Genomic DNA, 27241 nt, shown 5'->3' with positions numbered 1-27241 from the left:
GGGTGAAGGTGGATTGAAAAGCCAGGGGCACTACAAAGTTAGCAACAGCTCCTGGCGTTTCATCACAGGGCTTTCCTTTCTAATACTCTGTTAATAATGAACATAATTGATGTGCACTTCAGGAAGGACCGTCCCACTCACATTGGTTAACGAAACAACAGATAGGCAGAAAAGTATAGCCGTATAAAAAGATTTCAAGGGGGAAATGTATTTTATCAGATATGCAGGTCCCGATAATAGTTCAGAGGGCAAGCAAAGCAACGTACCAGCCAGGGCTAGAGTTATACGCTCTGTAGGCGTGACTTCAGCTTGGACACGGCTTTTTTTTTTTTTTTTTCCGGGTGAGGGTGGAGGTGTAAGGTGATGAAATAGAAATGTTGAGCAGCAGGAAGTATTCAACAGAAAACGAAAGGAGTGCCAGTGTCAATATCCTAGACCGAGACTTATTGGCATGAGGAAGCAGGAAAGAAACTGTTTACACTGGTTCCAGCGCCAAGATACCGGCTCAAAGAATAGATACCAGTACTGGACCAAGATATATTTAAAAGTGAGAATCGCCAGAACAGTTCAGGCAAGGTACATTTGAGAAAATAGAAAGCGGAGCAACTACAACCCAACACCAGGATACTGCAGTAGTAGGTACCGATCTCTCTTTCTATCCTTGACCCATAGATACATGTGGATTTTGTTTTCTTCTCCTTCTTGCATTATATACCATGGGACTTCTGCAGCTATCAATACCTGCTCACCACCCCCTTATGAGACTCTGAAAGTACTGATCTCATCTTCTCTCTTTCCTTATGTGAGGCACCTGTAATCTCCATGTCCCCTCTCCTGGGACATATTGTAGGTAACACCCTGGTTACAGGCCCATCCTTGCTGGATTGTGCAGCCTATTTACCGGGTCACCGAGGTAGAAGGTTTCTATTAGGTTTTCAATCCTGCTACTGTGTAGTGCACATAGATAGCTTGGCAAAGAATATACAGCAACTTCTCATTGGAAAGGAATAGAGTTCTAGCAGCTGGATTGTTCATGTAGAAAAGGAGACTTTCTTCAAGTTGGTTAATTTTGGGGGACCAATGTAATAGGATTTTAAGTACAGGAACTTTGGTGATATCTGTTGATGTGTAGCAATGCTCCTCAACAAAAGGGATCATCAAGGCCAACGGAAGACCAAAGAGGGGGTGAGGGAGGCATCACACCAGGTACTGGCCTATGGGTTTTGCTTGGGTGCACCCATTGCTTCTGGTGCACAGTTATATTGATGCCACAGTTGCCAACCTGAGCAAGCCTCCTTAAAAAAAAAACCAAACCCAAGAAAATACATCTGTGCAGGTGAAAATTACATCATAATCTTTTTTTCCCTAGATCCCTTTCCTGGGTGGTGACCTCTAACAGGGAACGCTGCATTGTGTAGCTTCGGTTTGTGTTGCTCTTCTCTACATGCATCACTTTGCATTTGCTCACATTAAATTTTATCTGTCATTTGAATGCCCAGTCTCCTAAGGTCTTCTTACAATTTCTCATAATTGTGATTTTGTTAACCTTTTTTTTTTCTTATCAATAATAATCAAGCAATATACTTGCACAACAAAGTCAAACAAAATAATGGAAATATAAAACGACAGAAGCTCAAAAGGGAATATACTATTAAACAAATTCAACCAGAAAACAAAAACCAAAACAAATTCTAATTTAAGAGAAGATCCAATCATTGAAGAAAAAAAAAGAAAAATAAGATATACCGGGCTATAATCTGTTCAGGAAAGACAGGATGGGAAGAAAAGGAGGGGGAGTAGCCTTGTATATTAAAGATCTTATTAAAGCCACACAATTGCTGGATCTGCAGGGCAAGGAAGAGGCACTGTGGATTAATTTGGAAAGAGGGAATGGTGAATATATTTACATTGGTGTGATATGCAGGTCTCCTTCACAGATGGAAGAAGTAGACACAGATTTAATAGTAGACATTCAGAATATATCTAAAAAAGGGGAAATTTTACTACTAGGTGATTTTAATATGCAAGATATTGATTTGGGTATCCCTATTGCAGGGTCTTCTAGAAATAGGGAGATTCTGGATTCTCTACAAGGAGAACTGTTCCAGCAGTTGGTAATGGACCCCACATGGGAAGGGGTCATACTGGACTTAGGTCTAGATTCACTAAGCTTATCGATCGTGTCCCAACCAGTTTGTGACCACTTTGCGACCCCTATCTGATTCACTAACCTTCCTCCTGATCTGCTCCGCACCCAATCCAATCCACGCAAGTGAGGGGAAATGGCATGCAAAGTAGGAAGGCAGTGGTTAACTAAAGAGAAAAAGGAACACTGACTGGGCTGGCCGATCAAAAAAGAAGCGACTACCGAGGACCAGTCGCTCATGTCCTTTCTGACTGTCCTGCTCTCTGCTGCCCTGAAATCCCAGCCCTGATATAAAACATGTCCTTTGTGCAAAGGTACCCTGCCTCTCTGCTGCCTTTCGAGCCCATGGGTTTAACCCGTGGGTTTAACCCACGGATTAAAAGCATTTTCTAATTTGGCTGCAGTGTGTTCTGTTCTGTTAGCAAAGCGTGTTCTGTTCTAGCCTCCCACCCCCACCCCTTGTTTTGACCTCGTTTGTTGTGTGGAGAGCTAACGCATGTGTGGACTACATGTACAGGCAAAGAAGATGGCCTGCGCATGCGTCTGGATCGCCCTGCAGCAATCCATGGGGTTGCTGTGAGGCATGCCTCCAATCGTTGCAATTTGCATGAGGACGCATTGTAAATCGGTCACCTGGGAAAATTCGGCCACCGATCGCCCACATGATAGGTGATAGGTGAGTTTAGTGAATCTAGCCCTTAGTGCTTATAAACAGGGAAAGTATTTCTGATGTTATAGTGGGTGATCATCTGGCATCCAGGGATCACTGCATGGTATGGTTTAATATTAAGATGGGTAAAGAGAGGTCTCATTCAAAAGCAAAGGTTCTAGACTTTAAAAAAAAACTAATTTTGTTCGGATGAGAGATTACATCAAGGAATTGTTGTCTGGATGGGAACGTCTGGAAGGAGAAATGCAGTGGGCTAAACTGAAAGGAGTAATTGTAAGAGTGACAAACCTTTTTGTGAGGGAAGTGAGTAAAAGTAAGAAGAAAAGAAGGCTGCTTTGGTTCTCAAAAGTAGTAGCTGAGAAGGTAAGGAATAAGAGGTTAGCTTTCATAAACTACAAAAGATCGCAGAAAGAGAGACAGGCAAAAATATCTGGAAAAGTTAAGAGAGGCTGGTAGTGTAGTCAGAAAAGCAAAGATGCAAATGGAAGAAAAAATAGCTGACATGGTAAAATGGGGAGAGAAGATATTTTTTTAGATATATTAGTGATAGGAAGAAGTGCAAAAGTGGCATTGTGAGACTCAAAGGTGAAAGGGAGAAATATGTAGAAGCTGATAAAGAAAAAGCTGAATTGCTTAACAAATATTTCTGTTCTGTGTTCAAGGCTGAAGCGCTGGGAGCGGGACCACAGAAGACAAACATGAATAGGGATGGAGAAGTGGTAGACCCTGATTGATTTTCAGCAGGTTGTGTTTGTGAGGAGCTTCTAAAATGAAAGTAGACAAAGCGAAGGGGCTGGATGTTGAAGGAACTTAGGGACATTCTGGTGGCTCTGCTCTGCTGACTGACATTTTCAATGAGTCTTTAGATTTGGGAGTGATACCGGAGGACTGGAGAAGGGCGGATGTGGTCCCTCTCCACAAAAGTAAAAGTAAGGAAGAAGTAGGGAATTACAGGTCAGTAAGTCTGACTTCTGTGGTAAGGAAATTAATGGAAACGCTTTTAAAAACAGAGAATGGTGAAGTTTCTGGAATCCTGTGGATTACAGGACTAGACGCAACATGTATTCACTAGAGGTAAGTTTTGTCAGACAAATCTGATCAGTTTCTTTGACTGGGTGACCTGAGAATTTTGAGGTTGATAAGAGAATTGGATAGAGGGAGTGGAAGCCTTTGTCAGTGTTCCACATAGATGTTTAATAAATAAACTGAGTGCTCTCGGAATGGGTCCTAAAGTGACAGGATGGGTCAAAAACTGGTTGAGGGATGTTTCCAGTGGTGTGCCTCAAGGTTCTGTTCTTGGGCCTATTCTTTTTAACATTTTTATAAACGATATTGCTGCAGGGCTGTCGGGTAAGATTTGCATTTTTGCGGATGATACCAAAATCTGCAATAGAGTAGACACCCTGGATGGTGTAAATAACATGAAGAAAGACCTGGTGAAGCTTGAAGAATAGGCTAAAATTTAATGCTAAGAAATGCAAGATCATGCATTTGAGCTGCAATAACCCGAGGGAACGGTACAGTTTAGGGCAGGGGTGCCTACACTTTTTTGGCTTGCGAGCTACTTTTAAAATGACAAAGTCAAAATGATCTACCAACAATAAAATAAAAAAAAAACACACAAAGCACATTGTACGCAAAGAAAATGTTAATTATCTAATATAATAAAATGCTAGGCCGCGCATGCGCACTCAAAAGTCGTGTTCCCTGATCCGTCGCGGAAAAACGAGTGCGCATGCGCGCCCCTGGCTCTCACTGTGCACTATGCTCAAGCTGCCACCACGGCTCCTCTCTCGAACTGCAGCAGGATCGAGAGAGGAGCTGCGGCGGGGGCTTTCAGGACAGAATATGATTACCATGTTTCTTTAGGCAGCCCCGGTTGTTTACTTGGATTCAATGTCAGCATTAGGGTTCGCCGGCCGCCAGCCGTGAGAGCTGGGTGAGGAAGGCCGCCGCAGCCTCGCGGCTAGGTAGGGGGACAACAATCACGCTTATGCTCAAGCCGCCGCCACGACTCCTCTCTCGAACCGCACCAGGATCGAGAGAGGAGCTGCGGCGGGGGCTTGAGCCCCCTACCTAGCCGCGAGGCTGCGGTGGACTTCCTCACCCGGCTCTCACGGCTGGCGGCCGGCGAACCCTAATGCTGACATTGAATCCAAGTAAACAACCAGGGCTGCCTAAAGAAACAAAGTTTCACGGTGCTTGGCCCGCCAAACAATTCCTGCCGTTGCCGAAATTTGCCCCACCGTTCCTTCCCTTCCTCCATCAGGTACAGTTCAGCTCCGCCTATGTTAAAAGGAGCTGCTTTGAAATTGGAGCCTTGCTGCCACCGTAACACGTTCCCTCTGCCACGGTCCCATATGTCAGAGAAGGGGCGGGACCAAGGCAGAGGGGAACGTGCTACGTCAGTGGCAGGCCTCCGATTTCGACGTGGCTCCTTTTAACATTGGTGGATTCACTGCACCTGATGGAGGGAGGGAAGGAAAGGTGGTTGTACGCTGTTGAGCCCCTCTTTGCCCTCAGACCCTCTCCTAACTGCTCCCTCCTGTCTCAGACCACTGGGGGGAGGTGCCTGTCTTCAGCTGCCGGGATGGAGGGAGGGAAGAAGAAAGAAGGGGCCCTGGCAAGCGAGTTATCAAAAGCCAACCATAGCTTGGGACCCCTACATGATATGAATAATGACCAGACAACAAAAGGTAAGAAAAATAATTTTATTTTCTGTTTTGTGATTACAATATGTCAGATTTGAAATGTGTCTTGAGGGAGGCTGCTGCCGCGGCTTTGGACAGAAGGGTACCATTTTCGTGGGAGCCGGCCTTCGGAGAGGCTTGGGACGCAGGGACGGATGCGGGAGGGGCTGCCGCTGCGAAGGGCTTTGGTGGGGGAGCCAGCCAGACCGCGATTGTGGGGACATTGTAAGCGCGGATTGGTCAAGGAGCCGCCGCTGCCGAGGCTTTGAAATTGCTCTCCCACCGTCACTCCCTCCCTCCCGCCCCGGCTCTGCCTCTGCCCCTGCCCAGGTTCAAAAGCAGGAGAGGCGGTCATCTAACGGGCTTAAACACTAGTAATTTATATTTGGGGTTTTTTTCAAAGAGATCAAGGCAGATGACTTTAAAATATGCAGTGTCACCTCAGTAACACTATACAAAAATAGACAAATATACCCCCTCCCCTTTTACTATACCGCGATAGTGGTTTTTAGTTCAGGGAGCTAAATGTCCTGCACCGCTCCCGACGCTCATAGGCTCCCTGCACTAAAAACAGCTATTGCGGTTTATTAAAATGGGGACATAGTGCAAAATATAGACAGCAGATATAAATTCTCAAAATGGACACATTTTGATCACTAAATTGAAAATAAAATGATTTCTCTTACCTTTGTTGCCTGATGATTTCATGAGTCTCTGGTTGCACTTCCATCTGACTGTGCATCCAATATTTCTTCCTCCTTCATGTTTCCTCTCCTCCAGACCTCATTCCATTCCCCAACCAACATCTCTCTCTGTCCAGCTTTTTCTTCCTCTCTCTCTCCTTCCCTGCCCCCTCCCACAAGACATATTCCATTCCCTCCCCCAACTTTTTCTTCCTCTCTTCCTGCCCTCTCCCTTTTCTTTCTATCTGTCTCTCTCTCTGCCTGCCCCCTGCCACCCGACATATTCATTCCTTGCTCCAACTTTTTCTTCCTCTCTTCCTGCCCCCTCCCCTTTCTTTCTTCTCTCTCTCTGCCTGCCCCCTGCCACCCGACATACTCATTCCCTCCCCCAACATTTTCTTCCTCTTCCTGCTACCTCACCTTTCTTTCTTTCTCTCTCTGTCTCCCTGACCCTTCTTTCTTTCTGTCTCTTTCTATCTCTCCCTGACCCCTTCTTTCTGTCTCTTCCTTTCTTTCTCTCTCTGCCCCCTTCTTTCTTTCTGTCTCTTTCTCTCTCTCTCTGCCTGACCCCTCCTTTTTTTATCTCTCTCTTTCTCTCTCTCTCTCTCTCTCTCTCGCTCCCTGACCCCTGCTTTCTTTCTTTCTGTCTCTCCCTCTTTCTCTCTCTTTCTCTTACTCTCCCTTTCCCCAGCTTTCTTTCTTTCTGTCTGTCTGTCTCTCTCTCTCTCTCTCTGATCCCGGATTTCTTTCTTTCTGTCTCTTTTTTCTCTCTCTCTGTCCCTGACCCCGGCTTTCTTTCTGTCTCTTTCTCTCTCGTTTCCCCCCTCTCTATCTCACCTTGACCCCTGCTTTCTTTCTTTCTGTCTCTTTCTCTCTCTCTCTGACCCCTTCTTTCTTTATTTTTGTCTCTTTCTCTCTCTCTCTCTCCCTGACCCCTGCTTTCTTTCTTTCTGTCTTTCTCTCTCTCTTTCCCTGACCCCTGCTTTCTTTCTTTCTGTCTCTTTCGCCCTCTCTCCCTGACCCCTGCTTTCTTTCTTTCTGTCTCTTTCTGTCTCTTTCGCCCTCTCTCCCTGACCCCTGCTTTCTTTCTCTCTCTCTCTCTCCCCCTCCCCCTCTTTCTCCCTCTCCTTCTCTCTCCCCTCTCTCTCTCCCACTCCCTGACCCCCCTCTCTCTCTCTCTGACCCTGGCTTTCTTTCTGTCTCTTTTTCTGTCTCTCTCTCTCTGACCCCGGCGTTCTTTCTTTCTGTATCTTTCTCTCTCTCTCTTTCTTTCTGTATCTTTCTCCCTCTCTCTCTCTCTCTCTCTCTCTTCCTGACCCCGGCTTTCTTTCTTTCTCTCTCTCCCTCACCCCGGCTTTTTTTCTTTCTGTCTCTCTCTGACCCCGGCTTTCTTTCTTTCTTTCTGTCTGTCTCTCTCTCTCTGACCCAGGCTTTCTTTCTTTCTCTCTCTCTCTCTCCCTGACCCCAGCTTTCTTTCTTTCTTTCTGTCTCTTTCTCTCTCTCTATTTCTCCCTGACCCCGGCTTTTTTTCTTTCTGTCTCTTTCTCTCTCTCTCTCCCTGACCCTGGCTTTCTTTCTTTCTGTCTCTCTCCCTCTCTCTCTCTCCCTGATCCCTGCTTTCTTTCTTTGTCTCTTACTCTCTCTCTCTCCCCCCCTCTCCCTGACCCCGGCCTTCTTTCTTTCTGTCTCTTTCTCTCTCTCTCTCTCTCTCTGATCCCGGCTTTCTTTCTGTCTCTTTCTTTCTCTCTCTCTCTGTCCCTGACTTCGGCTTTCTTTCTGTCTCTTTCTCTCTCTCTCTCTCTGACCCCTTCTTTCTTTCTTTTTGTCTCTTTCTCTCTCTCTCTCTCTCTCCCTGACCCCTGCTTTTTTTTTCTGTCTTTCTCTCTCTCTTTTCCTGACCCCTGCTTTCTTTCTTTCTGTCTCTTTCTCTCTCTTTCACTCTCTCTCCCTGACCCCTGCTTTCTTTCTCTCTCTCTCTCCCTCTCTCTCTCTCTTCCCCTCTTTCTCCCTCTCCTTCTCTCTCTCCCCCTCTCTCTCTCTCTCCCACTCCCTGACCCCCCTCTCTCTCTCTCTCTGACCCTGGCTTTCTCTCTTTCTTTCTTTCTCTCTCCCTCTTTTCCCCCCTCTCTCTCTCCCTGACCCCGGTTTGCTTTCTTTCCGTCTTTCTCCCTCTCTCTTTCTCTCCCCCTGAACCAGACATTTTCTCTCTCTCTCTCTCTCTCCCCCCCTTCTTTCTGTCTCTTTCTTTCACTCTCTCACTCTCTCTCTCTGACCCCTTCTTTCTGTCTCTTTCTTTCACTCTCTCTCTCCCTCTCTTTCTCCCTCCCAGTATCCTGCTTTCTTTCTGTCTCTCTCTCATTCTATCCCTCCCTCTCTCTCTCTCCCTTCCAGTATCCTGCTTTCTTTCTTTCTTTCTCTCTCTCCCTCTCTCCCCCTTTCTCTCTTCCTCCCAGTATCCTGCTTGCTTTCTTTCTGTCTATCTCTCTGTCTGTCTCCCTGACCCCTGCTTTCTCCCTCCCTGACCTCTGCTCTCTATGTCTCTTTCTCTTTCTCTGACCCCAGCTTTCGTTCTGTCTCTTTTTCTGTCTCTCTCTCTCTCTCTCTCTGACCCTGGCTTTCTTTCTGTCTCTTTTTCTGTGTGTGTCTCTCTCTCTCTGACCCCGGCTTTCTTTCTTTCTGTATCTTTCTCTCTCTCTCTCTATCTTTCTTTCTGTATCTTTCTCTCACTCTCTCTCTTCCTGACCCTGGCTTTCTTTCTTTCTCTCTCTCCCCTTTCTCTCTCTCTCTCCCTGACCCCGGCTTTCTTTCTTTCTGTCTCTTTTTCTTTCTGCCTCTCTCTGACCCCGGCTTTCTTTCTTTCTGTATCTTTCTCTCTCTCTCTCTCTCTTTCTTTCTGTATCTTTCTCTCTCTCTCTCTCTCTTCCTGACCCCGGCTTTCTTTCTTTCTCTCTTTCCCCTTTCTCTCTCTCTCTCTCTCTCCCTGACCCCGGCTTTCTTTCTTTCTGTCTCTTTTTCTTTCTGTCTCTCTCGGACCCCGGCTTTCTTTCTGTCTCTCTCTCTCTTTTCTCTCTGACCCAGGCTCTCTTTCTTTCTGTCTCTATCTTTCACTCTCTCTCTCTCTCCACCTCTCTCTCCCTCCCAGTATCCTGCTTTCTTTCTGTCTCTCTCTCACTCTCTCTCTCTCTCTCTCCCAGTATCCTGCTTTCTTTCTTTCTCTCTCTCCCTCTCTCTCCTCCCCTCTCTCTCTCTCTCTCTCTCTCTCCCTCCCAGTATCCTGCTTGCTTTCTTTCTGTCTCTCTCTCTCTGTCTGTCTCCCTGACCCCTGCTTTCTCTCTCCCTGACCTCTGCTCTCTATGTCTCTTTCTCTCTCTCTCTCTCTCTATCTCTCTCTCTGACCCTGGCTTTCTTTCTGTCTCTTTTTCTGTCTCTCTCTCTCTCTCTGACCCCGGCTTTCTTTCCTTCTGTATCTTTCTCTCTCTCTCTCTTTCTTTATCTTTCTCTCTCTCTCTCTCTTCCTGACCCTGGCTTTCTTTCTTTCTGTCTCTCTCTGACCCCGGCTTTCTTTCTTTCTTTCTTTCTGTCTGTCTCTCTCTCTCTGACCCAGGCTTTCTTTCTTTCTGTCTCTTTCTCTCTCTCTCTCTCTCTCTGACCCCGGCTTGCTTTCTTTCTGTCTCTTTCTCTTTCTGTCTCTCTCTCCCTGACCCCAGCTTTCTTTCTTTCTGTCTCTTTCTCTCTATCTCTCCCTGACCCCGGCTTTCTTTCTTTCTGTCTCTTTCTCTCTCTCTCCCTGACCCCGACTTTCTTTCTTTCTGTCTCTCTCTGACCCCGGCTTTCTTTCTTTCTGTCTCTCTCTCTCTCTCTCTCTGAACCAGGCTTTCTTTCTTTCTGTCTCTTTCTCTCTCTCTTTGACCCCGGCTTTCTTTCTTTCTGTCTCTCTCTCTCTCTCTTTCTGAACCAGGCTTTCTTTCTTTCTGTCTCTTTCTCTCTCTCTTTGACCCCGGCTTTCTTTCTTTCTGTCTCTCTCTCTCTCTCTTTCTGACCCAGGCTTTCTTTCTTTCTGTCTCTTTCTCTCTCTTTCTGACCCCGGCTTGCTTTCTTTCTGTTTCTTTCTCTCTCTCTCTGACCCAGGCTTTCTTTCTTTCTGTCTCTTTCTCTCTCTCTCTGACCCCGGCTTTCTTTCTTTCTGTTTCTTTCTCTTTCTCTCTCTCTCTCTCTGACCCCGGCTTTCTTTCTGTCTCTTTCTCTCTCTCCCTGACCCTAGCTTTTTTCTTTCTGTCTCTTTCTCTCTCTCTCTCTATCTCTCCCTGACCCCGGCTTTCTTTCTTTCTGCCTTTCTCTCTCTCTCTATCTCTCCCTGACCCCGGCTTTCTTTCTTTCTGTCTCTTTCTCTCTCTCTCCCTCTCTCTCTCTCCCTGATCCCTGCTTTCTTTCTTTGTCTCTTTCTCTCTCTCTCTCTCTCTCTCTCCCCCCCTCTCTCCCTGACCCCGGCTTTCTTTCTTTCTGTCTCTCTCTCTGTCCCTGACCCCAGCTTTCTTTCTTTCTGTCTCCTTTTCTCTCTCTCTCTCTCTCTCCCTGACCCCGGCTTGCTTGCTTTCTCTCTCTCCCTGACCCCGGCTTTCTTTCTTTCTGTCTCTTTCTTTCACTCTCTCTCTCTTCATGACCCCTGTTTTATTTCTTTTTTTTTCTTTCTCTCTCCCTCTCTCTCCCTGACCCTTGCTTTCTTTTTTCTGTCTTTCTGTCTCTCTCTCCTTCTCCCTGACTCCTGCTCAGGGCCGGATTAACCAATAGGCCCAGTAGGCACGCGCATAGGGCCCAAAATGGTCAGGGGGTCCGATGAAGGAGGGCATCAACATTGTTTTTTTCCAAATGGCAATGGGCCTCTCCAGCATTGATCGGCAATGCGGGTCCCCCCGATCGGCAACGCAGGCCCCCCTGATCAGCAATGCGGCCTCCCACCATCTTCGTCATAAGGTGTATGGGGACAGACTTAAAGATCTTAATCTGTATACTTTGCAGGAAAGGCGGGAGAGGGGAGATATGATAGAGGAGTTTAAATACCTTCGTGATGTAAATGTACATGAGTCGAGTCTCTTTCAATTGAAAGGAAGCTCTAGAATGAAAGGGCATAGGATGAAGTTAAGAGATGATAGGCTCGGAAATACTTTTTTACAGAAAGGATGGTAGATGTGTGAACAGTAACCCAGTAGAGGTGGTGGAGACAGACTGTGTCTGATTTCAAGAAAGCCTGGGATAGTCACATGGGATCTCTTAGAGAGAGTGGAAGAGATAATAGTTACTGTGGATGGACAGATTGGATGGGCTATTTGGCCTTTATCTGCCATCATGTTTCTATGTTACTATATTGCAAGCTGGAAAGGAGAGAAAATTAATATATATAACCCTATTTACCACTCCCGTTTTGTTCCCAATAAAGTAGAGAGGTGGGTAGGATCCCACAATACATATTTAAAGGCTTTACATTTACAGGGGAGTCTCTTAAGATGGAAAGCAGCCCCCAGCTGAAAAACTCCAGGGTGCTGTTCATGCTGTTTTTGGGAAGTCCTGGGTAATCCCTCTTCTGCATCCTTGCTTAAGCATTGGGGGCAGAAGTGGGGGCACCACCATCAAAGTTGACTTGGTGCACCTTTCTGCCAGTCCTGGTAACTGGTGAGCTAGCACCACAGGGCTGCAAAAGGGTAGAAGGTTCCGCCTGAACTCAGCAACCCAAGGGAGCCATTGTCTCCTCCTCCTCAAGGGCCTACTCCCAGTGAGAGACTTGCTGTTCCTGTGTAGCTGGGACTACTATGCGGTATATAAGAATAAAATTATTATTATTATTATTATTATAGTGAGAGAGAGGGAGAGACTCTGGAGCTGGCTTGCCAGATGGCAGTGCTCTGTCAGCAGTGAATGGAGGGAAATACTGGACCACAGGGAGGAGGAGAAGATACTAGGACTGTGGAATGTGAATGTGCGTTAAAATTGTTACTGCTCGAACATTTAGGCTTGGATTCTGTAAATGGTACCTAAATTGGCCATTGCTTACAAAAATGGTGTTGGCCATGTGTCACTCATACTTAGGCATCGTTAACAGAATCATGGCTACTGGATGGAGCCTAAGAAAAACTTAGGTGCCAGTAATGTAGGCGACGGTTTGAAAGGCCTACATGTTCAGAACCTGTGTTTTACAGAGAATCATGCATAGTGGCACCTAAGGTCATCTCTGCCCCTAACCATGCCTACTTAGGCGCCACTAGACACCATGCTGTAGACACAGTTCTGGCGTCTACTTTTTAATGAGTTTTAATTGGTTTTAATACCATGACGATTAAAGCAATTGTTAGGTAACAGTAGGCATGATGTAGGTGCCATTTACAGAATCCAGGCCTTAATTGCATTATTAATGTGTTAAATGTACAGCCCTTATTTACTATTAAGAGAGACATGGGGAATGATTAAATAGTAGCATGGAATGTTATATATAGAGAGATATCTCCTCAACTGGCATATAAGCACATAAGAATAGCCATACTGGATCAGACCAGTGGCCAATCCAGGTCACATGTACCTGGCAGAAACCCAAATAGTAGCAGCATTCCATGCTACCGATCCCAGGGCAAGCAATGACTTTTCCCATATCTCTCTCAATAGACTATGGATCTTTCCTCTAGGAATTTGTCAACCTTTTTTAAACCTAGCTACATTAACCGCTGTTACCACATCCTCTGGCAATGAGTTTCAGAACTTAACCATGTATCATATTGGCAGAAAATATGCCCTTTCAATATTTGGAATCTGTTTGGAAATACTTCAGTTGTTTCACCATATTTCTAAGAGAGTCCTTATTATTGCAGGGAAGATTTACCATCCACAAATTAGCACGCCTTACGTCACCTTAGAATATCCTCTAGAAGCTCCAGTTTGTCTCTAACAACAGTCATTTATTATATATCTACTTGAGCTGGCTGAATTTGATCAACTGTTTGTTCTCCAGGTGCCATTTTTTCAACATCAGACTAGAGAATGACAAGGGAACAAAATTTTCCCCATCCCCACGGGAACTCATTTTCCTGTCCTGTCTCTGCATGTTCTTTTCCTGTCAAGTTTTCAAGTTTAAAATTTAAAAAAGGTATAAGCATATACCAATTTGGTCATTAAATATAATGGGTTTAACTAACAGACTTACAGACTAACATATACATAAGATAAGAAGGGCAGAAATACAATTGTTTTTATTAGAATACTAGTCTTATAGCCTGTTATATTAACGGGTGCTAGCATATATGTGTGTGTGTCTGGCTTTATTTCTTTCTCTCTCTCTCCTTAGCCTGTTTCTGTATTTCTGTTTTTCTTTCTTTCTGTCTTTCTTTTTGCTCGGCTGTCCACCACCACCCCTTGTCTGCTCCCCACGTAGCCATAGGGAAATCCTTCTTAGTTTCCTGCCCTTCCAGCATTTTACAGTGATTTAATTCCCTCTGCAGTTCTTCTCCAAGCACTGTCAGGAAACAAAGTAAAATCTTGTATGTGATACAGTGAAAGCTGCCTTAAGAAGCAGAGTGACTTTTGATTATTATAAAGGATCATTGCTCTGCAGCATCTGTCCATTTCACTCTCTTCTGCTTTGTCCTCTCTTAATCAATACTGCAAAGGCTTCTACCACAGCAGGAGCCATCTTCGTCGGTCGCTGCCCTGCCTCGCTCCCATCGGGTCCAACACCCACCGGAGCTCCCGACTGCCTACTTCCCACTGGGCTGGGCCTGTGAGCCTGCTCCTCTCCCCAGTACCTTCCGGGAGCCCTTAAACTTGTTCTACAACCGCACCCATTCCCAACCTCCTTGGGCTCTTCAGGCCCTCTGAGGCCTACCTTTAATCTTCGGGACCTGGCCACTACTGGACCAGGTCCCCGACAATACTCCAGTGCCGAGGCCGGGGTTGCGCGGAGCAGCAACGGCAGCAGCTCGGCCGTGCAGCGGGGTCGGGCATGGACCTTGCACCGGCTGCTCATGGAGGCGATCGGCGGCTGGCTGCGGTCCCCGGCCCGCTTTCAAAGTTCATTTTTTAGTTCAAAGCCGACGCCGCAGCTCCTCTCTCGATCCCCGCCTGGTGCTGTTCAAGAGAGGAGCTGCCGCGGCGGCTTGAGCTAAAAAATGAACTTAAGACCACTGCAGCGTCTTTTAAGTTAAAAAGAAACTTCGGCCAGTAGGGCCGTATTGTGTGAGGTGGAGAGCAGGGAGGCTTGTCTGGCGCGCATGCGTACTCTTGCCGCCACATCCTGACAGATCAGGGATCAGGGAACACGCGGTGCAAGTGCGCATGCGCGCTTAGCGTTTTATTATTATAGATAGGAGAAGTAATGAATGGAAAGAACAATAGGGGGAAGTAAAAATAAGGAAGGACTAAAATAAACTTTGAGCATAGGTAAAGATTAAAAGCGTCTTTAAAAAGAAAACTCTTCAGATTGCCTTTAAAGCGACTTAAGTCATTTTCTTCTCTTATATACTGAAGCAAGGTATTCCCCTGCCCCATTCCTGCAAGCTCTGTCCTCATCTGCACAAGCCTCAAACACTTTAAAATCACAAGTGTTTGAGGCTTGTGCAGTAAGTCAAATCTTACAGGAATGAGGCAGGGATAAGGATAGCGATAAAACTCATGGGGATGGGAAAATTGAGTTGCTGTGGGGACGGGGAAAAATTTGTCCCCCTGTCATTTTCTACTTCAGACTTAATCCCTTGATTAATCATTTTCAACCTGCACCTCCCTGTTTCCAAGATCTTTAACTTGGGATGACTGTTTCCAAAAGGTGACTCACTTACCAAGTCAGAAATTGCCAGTCAAATTGTATCTAGTGTAAAAACTAACTTTTTTCGGCATGGCAATTATGTCAAGGAATTGTTGTCTGGATGGGAATTTCTGGAAGGAGTAGAAATACAGTGGGCCAAACTAAACGAGTAATTGTAAGAACAACAAACCTTTATGTGAGGCAAGTAAGTAAGAGAGTTGGCTTCTGAGAGAATCTGGAGCATCACAGCAGCTTCCTCCAAATTCCTACCTCTTTGCCACCTTCTGCACCAGGCAAATTTCTCCCTTCAGCTTCCACATTCACCTCCATACTAAAATTCTATACTGCCATTGTCTGCTGCAAAATCAACGGCAGTCCCAGAAGATCTTCAGACTCCTGCAACTCCTTCTACAGGTATATTGGCAACAATAGACAACTAACTGACAGGATTGGCTCAGCCATTGGATCAGGTGAGGCTCTGGCCCAGGGCACCGGAGATGCAGGATGCCAAAGTCTGCCAGTGCTTCATCTGGTCCAAAGCTTTCTCCCCTTCTCTCTTCTAGTCTGGCATTGCTCCCTCTCCTCTCTCTCTCCACCTTCCCTCATGGCCCTCTAAACATTACCTTGCTTGCCGATAGCAACAGCATGCTGTGCATTCTGCTTTCAGCCAGCCCTGGATCTTCCCTCTTCTGCATCCCACCTGCTTAAGGTTTGGGGATATGAGCACTACCATCAGAATTGGCTCAGGGTGCCATAACCCTTTGAGCTGGCCCTGGAATCCAGCAAACTAGTACCACAGAGCTGTATATGGAGAGTTATGGAGAGCTAGATGCACTAAAAACGGTCATTAGGACCTTGTGGGTCGCTGTGGGCCGATTTCTAAACGGCGATCGATGTTCGGCTTTTCATGCAAATGAGTTTTGCAGAGGGCAGCTGTAATCCCATCTAATCGATCATTTAGAAACCGATCTTCACATGTACACAGAGACGGCAGGGGATGCCTAAACAGCTGAGCGGCAGGGGAAGCTCCAAAATCAGCCTCCTGCCACTTGGCTAGTGAGGGCTTTTTTTTTTTTTTTTAATGACGCAGATGTTGTGCATGTGTTACACACACAAAATAACTGTCCCATAAAAAAAGTAGAGCTGCCCCCTCCCCCCTGATGACACACCCTCCCCTAGATGGCCCCCGGAACAAAAATAAAGAGAGGCAGGAGGGATGCTCACTTCCTCTTGCAACAAACTGCCTCCCCTTCCACACCCCCTTAATGCTGGAAAAAAAATTTGGCAGGAGGGATAGAAACATAGAAACATAGAAAGATGACGGCAGAAAAGGGCTATAGCCCATCAAGTCTGCCCACTCTACTCTCCCACCCCATTAAGTCAGAGTGCTACTCGACCTACGTAGAGATCCCACGTGGATGTCCCATTTATTCTTAAAGTCGAGCACGCTAGTGGCCTTGATCACCTGCACCGGTAGTTTGTTCCAGTGATCCAACACCCTTTCTGTAAAGAAGTACTTCCTGGTGTCACTACCAAATCTCCCTCCTCTGAGTTTGAGCGGGTGCCCTCTTGTGACTGAAGGTCCCTAAGGAAAGAATATGTCGTTTTCCATCTCGACACGACCTGTGACGTACTTAAATGTCTCAATCATGTCACCCCTCTCCCTGCGCTCCTCCAGAAAGTAGAGCTGCAACTTGCCCAGTCTTTCCTCGTATGAGAGACCCTTGAGTCCGGAGACCATCCTAGTGGCCATTCGCTGGACTGACTCAGCTCGAAGTATATCTTTACGATAATGTGGCCTCCAGAATTGCACACAGTACTCCAGATGAGGTCTCACCATGGTTCTGTACAGTACACCATGGTTCTGTACACTAGGTGCCCCCCACCCTGGAACTGACCGACCTCCCCCTCTCTGTCCGCAGTCCTGTCTTTGTCGAGTTTCACTTAGGCCAGGGGTGTCCAATGTCAGTCCTCGAGGGCCGCAATCCAGTCGGGTTTTCAGGATTTCCCCAATGAATATGCATGAGATCTATTTGCATGCACTGCTTTCATTGTATGCTAATAGATCTCATGCATATTCATTGGAGAAATCCTGAAAACCCGACTGGATTGCAGCCCTCGAGGACCGACATTGGACACCCCTGACTTAGGCAGTTATGTGCTGAATATTGATCACTTAACCAATTAAGGAATAGCTAGCTACACAAACCTGGATATTCAATGCTAGCAGCGGCCAGAAAATGCTGATTGCTGCCAACTGAATATTTATTTACCCATAACAGTGCACCTGAGGCAATGTAGGATTACAAGTTCAATTCTATAAATGGCACTGAAAAATCAGTGGTGATAAAATTTCATGCTAGGTGCTATTCTATAAAGTTTCTAAGTTTGATAAAATTTGATATACCGTCTTAAAACTGTCTAAGCGGTGCACAATACATTTAAAATTATAAAATCAATGACATTCCATTAGTACTTTGAGTGGATACATGACAAATCAAGACAAAAGGAAAGAGGGGTGAAACTGCAATTATTTATAGGAAAGAAAGAAGAAAGGTAGCACGGTAGGTTAGGGGAACTTTGCTCAGAGCTGGATGCTGTTTATAGAATAATGTTTAGTGCCGGGATTCGTGCTAACTTTTAGACAGAGGATTTACCTAAAGTAAAACCTGGTGACAATTCCTCAAGGCAGTCTTTAAGAAATATGATGACATCCAAATCATTTACTGACCTGAAAATCCTGCTTGTTCAAACATGTTCCTTTTGTCATCTTCATCAAAGCACTTCTCATGATGTTTATGCATTTGGGCCGCCAGGCCTTGCATTTCTTTGTTACAGTGTTTGGCATTTTGCACACATGCCTGCCGTAATCATAGGCAGAGAAACTTCATTAAAATATTCCAAAACTGGGTCTTTTTTACATCCTGCTACCATTACAGATTTTCTCCTCCAAGGAGAGAATAATATAATAAACCTCAGACTATACACACAAAGATCCCAAGGCTTGTGGAGTATTTTGCTCAAAAGGTTTCACTTTAATTTCTACTGCTTAACCCTCCCTTCTCACACTTGGGCCTCCTTTTACTAATTTGTGCAGCTGAGTGCCATGTGGCAAATGCTCCGATGCCCATTCAGCTCCTATGGGTACTAGAGCATTTATTGTGCCAGCCCATGCTGTTAGTATGTAAAAGGGGGAGGGTTAGCTCCTTGTGCACATATATAAACTTAGTACTTCAGAAGTAAGGGGTTGATTCTGTATACATCAATTTGCAAAGGAACAATGGGGCTAAGGTCTTTTTTTCAGTTCTGTATATTTTATAACGATTTTTGCTGTGAAGAAGCATATTATCTCTGCAGACAGTTTTGAGAAATGCAAAACCAAGCATCTGTGATAATATCTTCTAGATAGAAAAATTGCCCGTGACATTATGAATGGATTAATTGAATTCATTTACCAAAAAATGTAAACATTGTATGAATATACAGCCTCATTCTACATAATTAAAAAATAATCCTTATTTCATGTTTGGACTATAATATATCTTATGGTATATTTAGATTTTTCCTTGGAAAAGCATTTTATTAAAAAAAATATCCAATTTAAATTAAAAAAAAAATCCAATTTAAATAAAATCCTTTTTTAAATTTTAACCTTGGACTTGAATAGTGCAGGCCAGCGCAGTAAATGCACTGATGTCCATATGATGAAAGAGGTCCATTGATTTTTATCCACCTAATAGCATAGTCTGGGTCATTTTAATCTGAGCGCCCACAACAAATGCATTATTGTAGGAACAGATGTTTCAGGTTAAATCCCGTTATCATGAAGAAGACCACAAGGATCCACACTATCCTCTCCCTTTTATTCAGTTTACACATGGTTTCATTATGCAATTGTAAAACCTAACCTCTGGAGTCATTGTAGGCAGCTGCCTGTTGTGTGCTTTAAATCTGACATAATGTATTTATTTTAGCCATGGGCTGGGACTGAAAAATTTCCAGAAGGCCTAATAAGTCTATGTTCCTTATACTTACAGTCACTAAGTTCTAAAATAAAAGCAGATCACATGGTTGATGTGCTTTGAACCATAGAAATATTTTACTTTGAAAATAGGCAGGTTTCGAACAATCGGGGGCAATAATGGAAGAGGCAGTACAAATGTAGGGCAACAAAACCTCATATACAGTCAGGCCTGGATTCTAGAAATGGCATCATAAGTTAGGCTTTCACAAAAACAAAACCCAAAATAATAGAATGAAAACTCAGTAATCCAACAAAAATTATTTCTTAAATACACCACTTGGGAAAGTATTCTTAATATTGTATAATTATTTTATAAAAATAGCTTGTTTCAAAAGCCGCTTATTGAACTGTTGATGTATGATTTTTTTTGTGTGTGTGTGTACCCTCTGTGTTATTTGCCCTAGTAAGAGTCTCTGTCTCTATTGTCTCTTAAGCACTACATTCTGCTCTGAAACCTGGAGGAGGACTGGGGGGTAGGGGGTGGTGGTGGGGAGGATGGGGGTGGGGAGGGGGTGAGTTGCTGTGTTGAGGTTCAGTTTTTCCAAATTGTGAGCTTGTTATTGCTTTGTTCTGTTGTATCTTTCCCTTTCTTTGATGAGCTCAATAAAAATATTTGATGATAAAAACAGTTTTTAACCACTGAACTAATCTGATCATGATAAGAAAGTTCCTGATCTAGTATCACTCCCAGTATTTTCGTTGTTGTTACTATTTGGAGTGGGAAATTATCTAGGAGTATTTGCATTGAAAATTTAAGATAATTTTTCCATGGAAAAAAAACATTACTGAAGATTTTGTTACGTTCAAGGCCAACATATTATCTTTAAGCCATTGACTTATTTATTTTAATTTATTGTTTATATTTGTTATCTCATTGAAATCTGCTGTATATAATGGGTGCAAGAGTTGGATGTCATGTGCATAGGCAAAAGAGGAGAATCCAATAGACTGGCTGAAGGTTAGAAGAGGTGACAGAAAGATGTTAAATAAAAGTGGAGACAGAATTGAGCCTTGAGGTAAACCATAAGAGTTTCTGTAGTTATTCGATAATGAATTGTTAAAGATAACTTTAGCTGACCGATCTTGAAAATATGATTTAAACCAATTTAATACTTGGTCGGAAATGCCAGTAGAAGACAATCTCTTGAGTAAATGATGGTCAATAGTGTCAGATGCAGCAGATAAGTCAAGTGTAACCAAAAGGACAGATTTATGGTGATCCAGGTGATATTGGTTGTAAGACCTACCATGGAATGTTCAGTTGAATGGTTTGACCTAAAGCCTGTCTGATTGGGATGTAATATAAAGTTGATTAAGTGATTAAAGACAACCTTTTCTATTTTGGCAAGAAAGGGAAGATTGGCTATAGGTCAGTAATTTGATTCAATTGCAGTTGATATTTGGAGTATAGAGTATAGAAATAAAGCAGCATATTTCTGCTATGCAATGGATACGGATTTGGACTTGGAGAATGAGATGTACAGCATCAGCATCTATGAGACAAACTTGGTTCTTTTTATTATATAAATTTTTTGGACCCCAGTTTCGTTTACAAAAGTTGGATAGTTCAAAATCTAATAGATGCTGGCATTGTCATCTTGAGGGTAGTAAGGGTAGGGACACTGGATCATTTGTTATTTTATTATCCATTGATACTCAATTTTTGGAAATCAATATGGGGAAAAATTAATATGGTACTTGGTGTCTCTATACCATTATCTTATGACGTGGTTCTATTTGGGACATTGTTAAAATCTAAGAGTCCAATCGACACACATAAAAGTAGACTTCTTCTGATTATGACCGGGGTGGCCATGCAATTGATAACCAAAAACTGGAAGAACTGGAATAGATTAATTTTTTTCTTTTTGGTGGGAAATACTTTGTTTGTATTATAGGTATGAAAGAATGAATGCAGAACAATTGGGAAATAATAAAAGGTTTAAAGATATATGGGGTCCATTGGAGGCATTTGTTAAACAGATAATTGATTGAATTGATTAATTCCTTAATTCCTAGATGATTTCTACACACATCCAGATAGGGAGGGAAGGGGGAGAGTAGGGTAATTTGTTTTACTATTTGTTCGAATATAAGTGCTGTTATATGTTATGTTCAAATAATTTTTATTGAAGTCAAAATAACAAAGGCAATACAAACGCTTTGAAATTTCAAAGTAGAATACAATGCAACCCCCACGGAAAAAAGCCTCCCTCCCCACCCCCAAGTCCCTCCCCCACCCTTCTATCCCAAAGTCGTTGCTCTACACAGCAAAAGCAACAGTCAACAATGTAGATATAGACAAGCACACACAACATAAAAGATCAGGAATTCAAAAGACGACTCCGCACCAAAGGAGTCAGAATAGTCCAGAAGGGTTCCCAAGCCTGTTGAAATAATTGCCCTCATGGAGAAGAGATCTCCACAATGTCTCTGCGTTCCCACATCAGAAAAGTAATCACTCGAGTCCTCCAAAGGGAAAGATCAGGTGCCTCCACATCCAGCCACTTCAGAAGAATGCACTTCATGGCTATTGCTATTGTCCATTTAAGAAAGGTAGAAGTTCCCCCTCTTTTGGGGATGGTAGCTAGGGAGAGCACCAAAAAGTAGTAAGGGAGAACGACTTATCTTTATCTTCCAGATAGTTTCAATAAATGAGAAGACCCGGTGCCAAAAGGCTGCAACCAAGGGACACGCCCAAAACATATGACCCAAATTCACCTGTGGGCAAGAACAGTGAGAGCAATGAGCAGAGGCCTGAAAGCGAGCCAAATGTGCTCTCTTAGGAGAAATATAGAGACACAACATCAATTTATAATGCTGTTCCCAAAAAGTCATATATTTCTGATAAACACTCAACCTCTTAAGAGCCCTTGAGACCACATCTTCGGGTAATACAATTTGTAAATCCCCAGCCCAAGCATCCCGGAGTGAGTGATGGTCAAGCAAAGGGGATTCATTCTTCAGATAGCGGTGGTGAAATGTCAACAGAACCAACTGCTGAGATTCAATGGTGTAGGCCTCAGATAACAATTTGTGGCGATAAGCGGCTAAGTCTCCTGAAGGCAGAGATTGTATATAATGATGAATTTGGAAATAGGCAAACCCATCAGTAGAGGGGAGATCAAATTCTGTTCATAATTGTGCAAAGGACTTAATGGTTCCATCATCCAACCAAGAAAGGCAGCAGTATCCATACCAGGAAGAAAGGAAGGATTAAAACGTAAAGGCAAAAAAGGGGAAACCTGAGATGAAATACTGTGAAAGCGGCAGATCGAACGCCAAACCCACTTCAAAGCACCATGCAGTACGGTACGGGAAAGGATCTCTGGGCATCTGGAGGGAATGGCATGTAAAAATGCACTAAAATGAAAGGTCTGAAAGCAAGAAAGTTCCAATGGAGTATTAATAATAATAACTTTATTCTTCTATACTGCCATAATCGTGCGACTTCTAGGTGGTTCACATTGAAGAGAGCTGGACAATCAGCGAGTTACAATATGCAGACAGTCAGTGAAATTACAGAACGCAGAATCTTAAAATGCAGCGAATTACAATATACAGTTTGTTAAGAATTTCAGAGGGGGCATGTTAGAAATAATAGAATTGGATTTAGTGTTTGGTGTAGTTACTGTTTAGGTGATATATCTGTCGAATAAGGCAGTTTTTATGACTTTTCTAAAAGTGTCGTAGGTTAGTCTAGCTCCATTAATGTAGTTGTCTAGCCAGTGTTGTTGTTTGTTTGCTTGGTACATAAAAGTTCTATTCAGAAAGGTTTTGTATTTACAGCCGGGAATGCTTGGGTATGCAAATAGACTGCAGTTTCTAGTTTGTCTTGTAGGGCTGTATAATACGAAGTGAGATAGCAATTATGTAGGAGCTAGTCCCCAAACCAGCTTGAAACATATGCAAGAGAACTTGAATATTATTCGTGCCTCGAATGGCAGCCAGTGCAGCAGTCTGTAGTAGGGGCTAACATGGTCACCCTTTTTCAATCCAAATATCAAGCGGACCGCTGCGTTCTGAACAATTCTAAGTTTATTCACTGTTTTTTTGGGTATACCTATATAAACGATATTGCAATAGTCCAGTGTAGAAAGCACTAATGATTGCACTAGTAATCTAAAAGATAATGGGTAAGAGTAAAGTAAGAGGTGCCACGAAAGAAATCATTAATATGGCGCATAACACAGCCAACAATCAAAAAATGAAGATTCAGTAAGCCTAAGCCACCCTTATACCACGGTAAGGCCACCTTCCTATAAAAAAGGCGCGCCCATTTACCAACCCAATGAAAGCGTTGCAACAGACAAGCCGCGTCTCATTGTTATGAGCCAAATAGATAGGTAACACCTGAAAAACAAAGCCAACGAGGTACTACATCCATATTATACAAACTAACTCTGTCCATAAGAGAAAGAGCCTTGCCAAAGACGCAACTGATTAGATAAATCTTGCAATAAGGGCTCAACGTTAATCTTATAGAGGCGCGCTAGATCCATCAGTAAAAGAACACCAAGGTATTTAAGGTGAGTATCAGCCACTGGAGCGGAAAAAACCCAGCCAATCAGTACGCACCGCCAAAAAAGAAGGGAGAGCCATTGACTTGTCCAAATTGAGAAAGAGACCAAAATAGAATTCAAACTCAGAAAGCAAATCTAGTGCCGTCGACAAGGGCACCACGGGTTTGGTAAGAACAAGAAACAAATTGATTGCAAAAGCCAAAGTTTTAACCACCAACATGTAAACCCCTCACTTGATCGAAAAGTCGTAAAGTGCAGAGGACAGGCTCCAGCGTAAGAAGAAATAAAAGTGGGGAAAGGGGACATCCCTGTCTAGTGCCCCATAAAATAGGGAAAGAATCCGAGGGAGTGCCATTAACTAACAAGGAGGTCCGTGGGTTAGCATATAAAGCCCGAATCGCATCCAGATAGAAGCCCTGAAGTCCTACATGAGCCAAAGTAGGAAACATAAAGGACCAATGAATACTGTCAAAGGCCTAGAGGCATCCAGGCTAACAAAAAGAGCAGGAATACGATGATGGTGACAGTGAGCCATAGCTAATAAAACCTTATGTATGTTACAAACCGATTGGCGCCTGCAAACAAACCTAACTTGATCCTCATGTGTTAAAGAAGGAAGATAGGAAGCCAGATGATCAGCCAACATATGAGAAAAAAGCTTAAGGTCCACATTTATCAAGGAGATAGGGTGATAAGAGCTGGGATCATCCCCCCTTCTTACCAGGTTTTGCAATCAGAGAAATAAGGGCCTCATTAATGAAATGTGGGAAGGAACCCCGCTGAACAGCCTCATTAAAATAACACAGAAGTGGGCCACAGAGCTGTGGCATCAACATCCGATAGAAATCTCCCGAAAACCCGTCCGGGCCCGGGGCCTTTCCTGCTTTCTGAGCTTTAATGGCTTTCTGAAGTTCCAAAGCTCGAAAGGGCTGGTTCATGCATTCCAGACGAAAGCAAATAATCTACAATGAGATTGGAAGGCGCATCTGGCGGCGAATCATACAACTTAGCAAAATAAGCATGAAGAACTGTTGTCACCTCGGATGTCCAGGAAACCACCCCACCACCAGGGGAACAGAGGGCAATAATAGGTTTATGGCCAGACTAGGTGTCAATCAGACGAGCTAACAAGTGACCAGGTTTGTTACCAAAACACTGAAAGCGATAGCAGTAATAAGAGGCCCATTTCTGAGTACGAAATTGGAGTAGAGAATTAAGAGCGGCCTGAGTTGTTAAATACTGCTTCCTAGTTTCTGCCGAGGGATGAGACAAATGTGCCTGCTTGGCCCCCCTCAAAGCCCATTCCAGTGTAACTATTCCCCTATTCAATTGGCGGGCCCGAGAACAAGTGTATGAAATGATGTGTCCCCTCAGAACCGATTTAGCAGTCTCCCAAAAACAAAATGGGATCATCTTGATGTTGAGAATTATGCCGTAAAAAGTCATCCCACTGGTCGAAGACAAACTTTTTGAAATCGGAGTCCTGCGCTACAAAGTAGGGAAAGCACCAAAACGAAGTTCTAGAATAAGAAGTGTCAAAATGAATATCGATCCATATCGGAGCGTGATCTGAGATGCACAAAGGACCAATCTGAGCTTGCACCACATGAGAGAACAGTTCCGGAGATAGAAACAATTAATCAATCCTGGACCAAGCTCTCGATAGGTGAGTGAAGTCCCGGACCTCAAGGTGGAGAAGACGCCAAGGATCAACCACCGGAAGCGAAGAACAAAAATTGGCAAGGAGTTGTCCGCGAGCCCTCAAAGGCATAGCTGATCTAGAAGATTTATCAAAGTTGGGATCAAAAACCAAATTAAAGTCACACAAAAGTAACAGAGAATCAGATGGGTAACGAGAATGGAGTTGAAGTAGTCTTTGAAGGAAAGAACAATCAGCGACATTAGGCCCATAAACCACCAAAAGCAAATAGGCCTGGGCCCCCAAAATAACACAAAGCAATAAATGTCGACCATCAGTAGCCTTATCCAAAACCTGAACCCCAAGCAGGGATGCTTTCCGGATCAAAACAGCAGTACCCCCCTGACGACCAGATGAAGAAGCATAATGTACCTCCCCCACCCAAGAACGACGTAGCTTAATATGTTCAGCGTCAGTAAGGTGAGTAAGGTCTCTTGAAGACATGCAATATCAATTTTTTGGCGTTGCAAAGTGGCTAAGATCTTAATTCTCTTGATTGGTGAAGTTATGCGTCCCACATTACAGGAGGCAATCCTAAACACAGAGCTCATACACAAGGAGGAAGAAAAGAAAAGGCAAAGAATCCTGGTAAAGACAGAAGGAGAAACACTCCAGGAGCCCAGCCCCACCCCTGGAGCATCTACAGAAGGGAAGGTACTAATATACGAACAGCACAAGAGAAAAATCATGGAAAAACAATCCACATTATGAGCAAGCAATAACCAACAGACAAAAAAACACCGTAGAGAACGTCCCCAACCCTCCAAATACCCCATCCCAAAAGAGCATTCCCCCACATCTAAAATCCTTCCCAGAATAATACAAAACCCCCAACACAAGCCCCCGTCACTCCCCCATACCCCCAACCACCCCCTTCCCAAACCCTGAAATCCCAACAGTCTATCTGACTATATTACTCCCGAACCAAGGAGCAAAAAGTCAAGAGTTTAACTTTTGTCTACATATTTCTATTTTTAGTTTGTGATTATTCCATATTGGGCGAGGGTGTATCTCTGTTCTGTGTGTATGAAAAGGACATAGTTTTCAGTTGGCATTGACTGCAGGATCAATTGACTGTGAGGGATCTGGCTTGTTTAGTTTTACAATGTATGTATTGGTATTCTAGTGCTCACTGCAGTGTTTAAGATGCTGCCTTTTCCTAGGTACACTCTTGTTGTGCAATATGTGGATTGTTACTAAAAATCTTATTTTTTATATAGATGGGGGGGGGGGGTCAAAAAATGATGGGCCCCGGGTGTCACATATACTAGGTATGCCACTGCTTGGAGGGCCTCAGAAAAAAATGGTTAATGTCTTATAAAAGAAATTACAATTTTGCATAAGGTAAAACTCTTTATAGTTTATAAATCTTTCCTTTTGGCTAAGTCTTAATAACAATATTGTAATTTATAGCTAAAGAGACATATGATTAAGAAACTGCTTTATTTTTCTTTTGCGATTATGATAAACATACCGAGGGCCTCAAAATAGTACCTGGCAGGCTGCATGTGGCTCCCGGGCCGCGAGTTTGAGACCACTGTTCTAGAAGGTCTCCATAAAGGAGGCATTCATTCTTTATCGCTTGTATGATTTACATTAAAGGTTTCCTTTTAAGAAAACCATTTCAGGAATTGCTATAATATTTACCCTGCAATTATGAGTGAGTCTGTCATTAACTTACTCACCAGTCAAAGGCAAGACACCATTGTATTAATGAAGGTGGCAACCATACTTCTTTTCTATTTTACATTCATGAACTGGAATTTAAATTATTACTCTGGTTTAGAATATCATTTTGAAATAGTAGAGTATGTGGATGATATGCTCAAAGGAGCATGCTCTGTCTCTCCTACGCCTTTATTCCCTGAATTTATCTTATTAGCCCTTCAGAAAAGTTCTGAGAGTTCTGATGTAGATGTGTATTAATTGTACAGCAGGTAGTGAGATAGACTAGAAAAGTTTGGTTCAGAGCATTTTTTGTATTTTGTATTTTTTTTTTTCCACAAACCCCCAAAAAGTGATATGGT

General features: G+C 43.7%; 1 protein-coding gene across 4 annotated transcripts in view; it reads left to right on the top strand.

Moving 5' to 3' along the window:
• Window positions 1-394: 394 nt before the first annotated feature.
• Window positions 395-27241, top strand: part of SLC37A1 (solute carrier family 37 member 1) — a 368358-nt gene continuing 341511 nt past the window's right edge. For 3 of the 4 annotated variants that reach the window (XR_004539091.1, XR_004539089.1, XM_033940456.1), the window contains exon 1: window positions 395-639. The gene's annotated coding sequence lies outside the window, so the exon portion shown is untranslated. The remainder of the gene's footprint in view (window positions 640-27241) is intronic. The other variant, XR_004539090.1, reaches the window with a different exon arrangement.

This window comes from Geotrypetes seraphini, chromosome 4 (genome assembly GCF_902459505.1).
Source record: "Geotrypetes seraphini chromosome 4, aGeoSer1.1, whole genome shotgun sequence".
NCBI lineage: Eukaryota > Metazoa > Chordata > Amphibia > Gymnophiona > Dermophiidae > Geotrypetes > Geotrypetes seraphini.
Note: the sequence above shows the minus strand (reverse complement) of the source record. Positions and strands in the feature narration are given on the sequence as shown.